Source organism: Danio rerio, chromosome 21, assembly GCF_049306965.1.
Source record: "Danio rerio strain Tuebingen ecotype United States chromosome 21, GRCz12tu, whole genome shotgun sequence".
Classification (NCBI taxonomy): domain Eukaryota; kingdom Metazoa; phylum Chordata; class Actinopteri; order Cypriniformes; family Danionidae; genus Danio; species Danio rerio.
The window spans coordinates 19,898,772-19,905,000 of NC_133196.1; the positions used below are offsets into that span (position 1 = coordinate 19,898,772).

The following is a 6,229-nucleotide window of genomic DNA, read 5'->3' on the forward strand; positions in this document are numbered from 1 at the left end:
GGTTCTGTCCACAGACGATAAACAGGGTTAAGAAAGCGGTGTATGGTCCTAGGTTCAGTTGCAGCGTGTTCAATTGTCTTGATTCATTCACTAAAATATGTTTGCCTTTTCTGCACAATCAGAATTGACAAACATTTTGACATTCTGTCCACCACAGTAAAAAGGCGAAAAAAAGAACAATATTCCCCTTTAAACAGGGGATGTAGCTCAGTGGTAGAGCGCATGCTTCGCATGTATGAGGTCCTGGGTTCAATCCCCAGCATCTCCAAGAGCCTTTTGAGGTTTTGTTCACAGACGATAAACAGGGTTGAGAAAGCGGTGTATGGTCCTGGGTTTAGTTGCAGTGTCACCGTTTGTCTTGAATCATTCACTAAAATATGTTTGCCTTTTCTGCACAATCAGAATTGACATAAACATTTTGACATTCTATCCACCACAGTAAAAAGGCGAAAAAAAAAGAAAAATATTCCCCTTTCAACTGGGGATGTAGCTCAATGGTAGAGCGCATGCTTTGCATGTATGAGGTCCTGGGTTCAATCCCCAGCATCTCCAAGAGCCTTTTGAGGTTCTGTCCATAGACGATGAACAGGGTTAAGAAAGCGGTGTATGGTCCTAGGTTCAGTTGCAGCATCTTCAATTGTCTTGAATCATTCACTAAAATTTGTTTGCCTTTTCTGCACAATCAGAATTGACATTAACATTTTGACGTTCCGTCCACCACAGTGAAAAGGTGAAAAAAAAAGAAAAATAATCAACTTTCAACTGGGGATGTAGCTCAGTGGTAGAGCGCATGCTTCGCATGTATGAGGTCCTGGGTTCAATCCCCAGCATCTCCAAGAGCCTTTTGAGATTCTGTTCACAGACTATAAACAGGGTTGAGAAAGCGGTGTATGGTCCTGGGTTTAGTTGCAGTGTCACCGTTTGTCTTGAATCATTCACTAAAATATGTTTGCCTTTTCTGCACAATCAGAATTGACATAAACATTTTGACGTTCCGTCCACCACAGTAAAAAGGCAGAATAAAAAGAAAATTATTCAACATTCAACTGGGGATGTAGCTCACTGGTAGAGCGCATGCTTTGCATGTATGAGGTCCTGGGTTCAATCCCCAGCATCTCCAAGAACCTTTTGAGGTTTTGTCCACAGACAAACAGGGTAAAGAAAGATTTTGATTGTCCTAGGTTCAGTTGCAGCGTCTACAATTGTCTTGAATCATTCACTAAAATATGTTTGCCTTTTCCGCACAATCAGAATTGACTTAATCGTTTTGAGGTTCCGTCCACAACCCTAAGAAGGGGGAAAACAAAAAAAAAAAATGTTTGTTTTCACAGGGGGATGTAGCTCAGTGGTAGAGCGCATGCTTTGCATGTATGAGGTCCTGGGTTCAATCCCCAGCATCTCCAAGAGCCTTTCAAGGTTCTGTCCACAGACGATAAACAGGGTTAAGAAAGCAGTTTATGGTCCTAGGTTCAGTTGCAGCGTCATCAATTGTCTTGAATCGTTCACTAAAATATGTTTCCCTTTTCTGCACAATCAGAATTGACATAAACATTTTGATGTTCTGTCTACCACAGTAAAAAGGCGGAATAAAAAGAAAAATATTACCCTTTCAACCGGGGATGTAGCTCAGTGGTAGAGCGCATGCTTTGCATCTATGAAGTCCTGGGTTCAATCCCCAGCATCTCCAAGAGCCTTTCAAGGTTCTGTCCACAGACGATAAACAGGGTTAAGAAAGCAGTTTATGGTCCTAGGTTCAGTTGCAGCGTCATCAATTGTCTTGAATCATTCACTAAAATATGTTTGCCTTTTCCGCACAATCAGAATTGACTTAATCGTTTTGAGGTTCCGTCCACAACCCTAAGAAGGGGGAAAACAAAAAAAAAATGTTCGTTTTCACAGGGGGATGTAGCTCAGTGGTAGAGCGCATGCTTTGCATGTATGAGGTCCTGGGTTCAATCCCCAGCATCTCCAAGAGCCTTTCAAGGTTCTGTCCACAGACGATAAACAGGGTTAAGAAAGCGGTGTATGGTCCTAGGTTCAGTTGCAGCGTCTTCAATTGTCTTGATTCATTCACTAAAATATGTTTGCCTTTTCTGCACAATCAGAATTGACAAACATTTTGACATTCTGTCCACCACAGTAAAAAGGCGAAAAAAAGAACAATATTCCCCTTTAAACAGGGGATGTAGCTCAGTGGTAGAGCGCATGCTTCGCATGTATGAGGTCCTGGGTTCAATCCCCAGCATCTCCAAGAGCCTTTTGAGGTTTTGTTCACAGACGATAAACAGGGTTGAGAAAGCGGTGTATGGTCCTGGGTTTAGTTGCAGTGTCACCGTTTGTCTTGAATCATTCACTAAAATATGTTTGCCTTTTCTGCACAATCAGAATTGACATAAACATTTTGACATTCTATCCACCACAGTAAAAAGGCGAAAAAAAAAGAAAAATATTCCCCTTTCAACTGGGGATGTAGCTCAATGGTAGAGCGCATGCTTTGCATGTATGAGGTCCTGGGTTCAATCCCCAGCATCTCCAAGAGCCTTTTGAGGTTCTGTCCATAGACGATGAACAGGGTTAAGAAAGCGGTGTATGGTCCTAGGTTCAGTTGCAGCATCTTCAATTGTCTTGAATCATTCACTAAAATTTGTTTGCCTTTTCTGCACAATCAGAATTGACATTAACATTTTGACGTTCCGTCCACCACAGTGAAAAGGTGAAAAAAAAAGAAAAATAATCAACTTTCAACTGGGGATGTAGCTCAGTGGTAGAGCGCATGCTTCGCATGTATGAGGTCCTGGGTTCAATCCCCAGCATCTCCAAGAGCCTTTTGAGATTCTGTTCACAGACTATAAACAGGGTTGAGAAAGCGGTGTATGGTCCTGGGTTTAGTTGCAGTGTCACCGTTTGTCTTGAATCATTCACTAAAATATGTTTGCCTTTTCTGCACAATCAGAATTGACATAAACATTTTGACGTTCCGTCCACCACAGTAAAAAGGCAGAATAAAAAGAAAATTATTCAACGTTCAACTGGGGATGTAGCTCACTGGTAGAGCGCATGCTTTGCATGTATGAGGTCCTGGGTTCAATCCCCAGCATCTCCAAGAACCTTTTGAGGTTTTGTCCACAGACAAACAGGGTAAAGAAAGATTTTGATTGTCCTAGGTTCAGTTGCAGCGTCTACAATTGTCTTGAATCATTCACTAAAATATGTTTGCCTTTTCCGCACAATCAGAATTGACTTAATCGTTTTGAGGTTCCGTCCACAACCCTAAGAAGGGGGAAAACAAAAAAAAAAATGTTTGTTTTCACAGGGGGATGTAGCTCAGTGGTAGAGCGCATGCTTTGCATGTATGAGGTCCTGGGTTCAATCCCCAGCATCTCCAAGAGCCTTTCAAGGTTCTGTCCACAGACGATAAACAGGGTTAAGAAAGCAGTTTATGGTCCTAGGTCCTAGTTGCAGCGTCATCAATTGTCTTGAATCGTTCACTAAAATATGTTTGCCTTTTCTGCACAATCAGAATTGACATAAACATTTTGATGTTCTGTCTACCACAGTAAAAAGGCGGAATAAAAAGAAAAATATTACCCTTTCAACCGGGGATGTAGCTCAGTGGTAGAGCGCATGCTTTGCATGTATGAAGTCCTGGGTTCAATCCCCAGCATCTCCAAGAACCTTTTGAGGTTTTGTCCACAGACAAACAGGGTTAAGAAAGCTGTTGATTTTGAGGGTTAAGAAAGCTGTCCTAGGTTCAGTTGCAGCGTCTTCAATTGTCTTGATTCATTCACTAAAATATCTTTGCCTTTTCTGCACAATCAGAATTGACATAAACATTTTGACGTTCCGTCCACCACAGTAAAAAGTCGGAAAAAAAAAAAATTATTCAACTTTCAACTGGGGATGTAGCTCAGTGGTAGAGCGCATGCTTTGCATGTACGAGGTCCTGGGTTCAATCCCCAGCATCTCCAAGAGCCTTTCAAGGTTCTGTCCACAGACGATAAACAGGGTTAAGAAAGCAGTTTATGGTCCTAGGTTCAGTTGCAGCGTCATGAATTGTCTTGAATCGTTCACTAAAATATGTTTGCCTTTTCTGCACAATCAGAATTGACATAAACATTTTGATGTTCTGTCTACCACAGTAAAAAGGCGGAATAAAAAGAAAAATATTACCCTTTCAACCGGGGATGTAGCTCAGTGGTAGAGCGCATGCTTTGCATGTATAAGGTCCTGGGTTCAATCCCCAGCATCTCCAAGAACCTTTTGAGGTTTGGTCCACAGACAAACAGGGTAAAGAAAGATTTTGATTGTCCTAGGTTCAGTTGCAGCGTCTACAACTGTCTTGAATCATTCACTAAAATATCTTTGCCTTTTCCGCACAATCAGAATTGACTTAATCGTTTTGAGGTTCCGTCCACAACCCTAAGAAGGTGAAAAGAAAAAAAAACCATCTTGGTCACACTTGGGGATGTAGCTCAGTGGTAGAGCGCATGCTTTGCATGGATGAGGTCCTGGGTTCAATCCTCAGCATCTCCAAGAGCCTTTCGAAGTTCTGTCCACAGACGTTAATCAGGGTTAAGAATGTGGTGTATGGTCATAGGTTCAGTTGCAGCGTCTTCAATTGTCTTGAATCATTCACTAAAATATGTTTGCCTTTTCTGCACAATCAGAATTGACATAAACATTTTGACATTTTGTCCACCACAGTAAAATGGCGGAATAAAAAGAAAATTATTCAACTTTCAACTGGGGATGTAGCTCAGTGGTAGAGCGCATGCTTTGCATGTATGAGGTCCTGGGTTCAATCCCCAGCATCTCCAAGAGCCTTTTGAGATTCTGTTCACAGACGATAAACAGGGTTGAGAAAGCGGTGTATGGTCCTGGGTTTAGTTGCAGTGTCATCGTTTGTCTTGAATCATTCACTAAAATATGTTTGCCTTTTCTGCACAATCAGAATTGACATAAACATTTTGACGTTCCGTCCACCACAGTAAAAAGGCGGAATAAAAAGAAAATTATTCAACTTTCAACTGGGGATGTAGCTCAGTGGTAGAGCGCATGCTTTGCATGTATGAGGTCTTGGGTTCAATCCCCAGCATCTCCAAGAACCTTTTGAGGTTTTGTCCACAGACAAACAGGGTAAAGAAAGATTTTGATTGTCCTAGGTTCAGTTGCAGCGTCTACAATTGTCTTGAATCATTCACTAAAATATGTTTGCCTTTTCCGCACAATCAGAATTGACTTAATCGTTTTGAGGTTCCGTCCACAACCCTAAGAAGGGGGAAAACAAAAAAAAAATGTTTGTTTTAACAGGGGGATGTAGCTCAGTGGTAGAGCGCATGCTTTGCATGTATGAGGTCCTGGGTTCAATCCCCAGCATCTCCAAGAGCCTTTCAAGGTTCTGTCCACAGACGATAAACTGGGTTAAGAAAGCAGTTTATGGTCCTAGGTTCAGTTGCAGCGTCTTCAATTGTCTTGATTCATTCACTAAAATATGTTTGCCTTTTCTGCACAATCACAATTGACAAACATTTTGACATTCTGTCCACCACAGTAAAAAGGCGAAAAAAAGAACAATATTCCCCTTTAAACAGGGGATGTAGCTCAGTGGTAGAGCGCATGCTTAGCATGTATGAGGTCCTGGGTTCAATCCCCAGCATCTCCAAGAGCCTTTTGAGGTTTTGTTCACAGACGATAAACAGGGTTGAGAAAGCGGTGTATGGTCCTGGGTTTAGTTGCAGTGTCACCGTTTGTCTTGAATCATTCACTAAAATATGTTTGCCTTTTCTGCACAATCAGAATTGACATAAACATTTTGACATTCTATCCACCACAGTAAAAAGGCGAAAAAAAAAGAAAAATATTCCCCTTTCAACTGGGGATGTATCTCAGTGGTAGAGCGCATGCTTTGCATGTATGAGGTGCTGGGTTCAATCCCCAGTATCTCCAAGAGCCTTTCGAGGTTCTGTCCACAGACGATAAACAGGGTTAAGAAAGTGGTGTATGGTCATAGGTTCAGTTGCAGCGTCTTGAATCATTCACTAAAATATGTTTGCCTTTTCTGCACAATCAGAATTGACATAAACATTTTGACATTTTGTCCACCACAGTAAAATAGCGGAATAAAAAGAAAATTATTCAACTCTCAACTGGGGATGTAGCTCAGTGGTAGAGGGCATGCTTTGCATGTATAAGGTCCTGGGTTCAATCCCCAGCATCTCCAAGAACCTTT

At 41.6% G+C, this 6,229-nt stretch overlaps 22 non-coding genes across 22 annotated transcripts; all 22 read left to right on the forward strand.

Moving 5' to 3' along the window:
- The first annotated feature begins 196 nt into the window (after nucleotides 1-196).
- trnaa-cgc (transfer RNA alanine (anticodon CGC)) lies at nucleotides 197-268 on the forward strand. Its single transcript has one exon. It is a non-coding gene; the product is annotated as a tRNA-Ala (tRNA).
- A 212-nt stretch (nucleotides 269-480) lies between these two features.
- On the forward strand, nucleotides 481-552 carry trnaa-ugc (transfer RNA alanine (anticodon UGC)). The gene has a single exon. It is a non-coding gene; the product is annotated as a tRNA-Ala (tRNA).
- Nucleotides 553-764: 212 nt separating this feature from the next.
- trnaa-cgc (transfer RNA alanine (anticodon CGC)) lies at nucleotides 765-836 on the forward strand. Its single transcript has one exon. It is a non-coding gene; the product is annotated as a tRNA-Ala (tRNA).
- A 212-nt stretch (nucleotides 837-1,048) lies between these two features.
- trnaa-ugc (transfer RNA alanine (anticodon UGC)) lies at nucleotides 1,049-1,120 on the forward strand. The gene has a single exon. It is a non-coding gene; the product is annotated as a tRNA-Ala (tRNA).
- Nucleotides 1,121-1,331: 211 nt separating this feature from the next.
- trnaa-ugc (transfer RNA alanine (anticodon UGC)) lies at nucleotides 1,332-1,403 on the forward strand. The gene has a single exon. It is a non-coding gene; the product is annotated as a tRNA-Ala (tRNA).
- Nucleotides 1,404-1,615: 212 nt separating this feature from the next.
- On the forward strand, nucleotides 1,616-1,687 carry trnaa-ugc (transfer RNA alanine (anticodon UGC)). Its single transcript has one exon. It is a non-coding gene; the product is annotated as a tRNA-Ala (tRNA).
- Nucleotides 1,688-1,899: 212 nt separating this feature from the next.
- trnaa-ugc (transfer RNA alanine (anticodon UGC)) lies at nucleotides 1,900-1,971 on the forward strand. The gene has a single exon. It is a non-coding gene; the product is annotated as a tRNA-Ala (tRNA).
- A 208-nt stretch (nucleotides 1,972-2,179) lies between these two features.
- On the forward strand, nucleotides 2,180-2,251 carry trnaa-cgc (transfer RNA alanine (anticodon CGC)). Its single transcript has one exon. It is a non-coding gene; the product is annotated as a tRNA-Ala (tRNA).
- Nucleotides 2,252-2,463: 212 nt separating this feature from the next.
- trnaa-ugc (transfer RNA alanine (anticodon UGC)) lies at nucleotides 2,464-2,535 on the forward strand. Its single transcript has one exon. It is a non-coding gene; the product is annotated as a tRNA-Ala (tRNA).
- A 212-nt stretch (nucleotides 2,536-2,747) lies between these two features.
- Nucleotides 2,748-2,819, forward strand: trnaa-cgc (transfer RNA alanine (anticodon CGC)). Its single transcript has one exon. It is a non-coding gene; the product is annotated as a tRNA-Ala (tRNA).
- A 212-nt stretch (nucleotides 2,820-3,031) lies between these two features.
- Nucleotides 3,032-3,103, forward strand: trnaa-ugc (transfer RNA alanine (anticodon UGC)). Its single transcript has one exon. It is a non-coding gene; the product is annotated as a tRNA-Ala (tRNA).
- A 210-nt stretch (nucleotides 3,104-3,313) lies between these two features.
- Nucleotides 3,314-3,385, forward strand: trnaa-ugc (transfer RNA alanine (anticodon UGC)). Its single transcript has one exon. It is a non-coding gene; the product is annotated as a tRNA-Ala (tRNA).
- Nucleotides 3,386-3,598: 213 nt separating this feature from the next.
- On the forward strand, nucleotides 3,599-3,670 carry trnaa-ugc (transfer RNA alanine (anticodon UGC)). The gene has a single exon. It is a non-coding gene; the product is annotated as a tRNA-Ala (tRNA).
- A 226-nt stretch (nucleotides 3,671-3,896) lies between these two features.
- On the forward strand, nucleotides 3,897-3,968 carry trnaa-ugc (transfer RNA alanine (anticodon UGC)). Its single transcript has one exon. It is a non-coding gene; the product is annotated as a tRNA-Ala (tRNA).
- A 212-nt stretch (nucleotides 3,969-4,180) lies between these two features.
- On the forward strand, nucleotides 4,181-4,252 carry trnaa-ugc (transfer RNA alanine (anticodon UGC)). The gene has a single exon. It is a non-coding gene; the product is annotated as a tRNA-Ala (tRNA).
- Nucleotides 4,253-4,461: 209 nt separating this feature from the next.
- trnaa-ugc (transfer RNA alanine (anticodon UGC)) lies at nucleotides 4,462-4,533 on the forward strand. Its single transcript has one exon. It is a non-coding gene; the product is annotated as a tRNA-Ala (tRNA).
- A 212-nt stretch (nucleotides 4,534-4,745) lies between these two features.
- On the forward strand, nucleotides 4,746-4,817 carry trnaa-ugc (transfer RNA alanine (anticodon UGC)). Its single transcript has one exon. It is a non-coding gene; the product is annotated as a tRNA-Ala (tRNA).
- A 212-nt stretch (nucleotides 4,818-5,029) lies between these two features.
- Nucleotides 5,030-5,101, forward strand: trnaa-ugc (transfer RNA alanine (anticodon UGC)). Its single transcript has one exon. It is a non-coding gene; the product is annotated as a tRNA-Ala (tRNA).
- Nucleotides 5,102-5,310: 209 nt separating this feature from the next.
- Nucleotides 5,311-5,382, forward strand: trnaa-ugc (transfer RNA alanine (anticodon UGC)). The gene has a single exon. It is a non-coding gene; the product is annotated as a tRNA-Ala (tRNA).
- Nucleotides 5,383-5,590: 208 nt separating this feature from the next.
- On the forward strand, nucleotides 5,591-5,662 carry trnaa-agc (transfer RNA alanine (anticodon AGC)). Its single transcript has one exon. It is a non-coding gene; the product is annotated as a tRNA-Ala (tRNA).
- A 212-nt stretch (nucleotides 5,663-5,874) lies between these two features.
- Nucleotides 5,875-5,946, forward strand: trnaa-ugc (transfer RNA alanine (anticodon UGC)). Its single transcript has one exon. It is a non-coding gene; the product is annotated as a tRNA-Ala (tRNA).
- Nucleotides 5,947-6,148: 202 nt separating this feature from the next.
- trnaa-ugc (transfer RNA alanine (anticodon UGC)) lies at nucleotides 6,149-6,220 on the forward strand. The gene has a single exon. It is a non-coding gene; the product is annotated as a tRNA-Ala (tRNA).
- The last annotated feature ends 9 nt before the right edge of the window (nucleotides 6,221-6,229 follow it).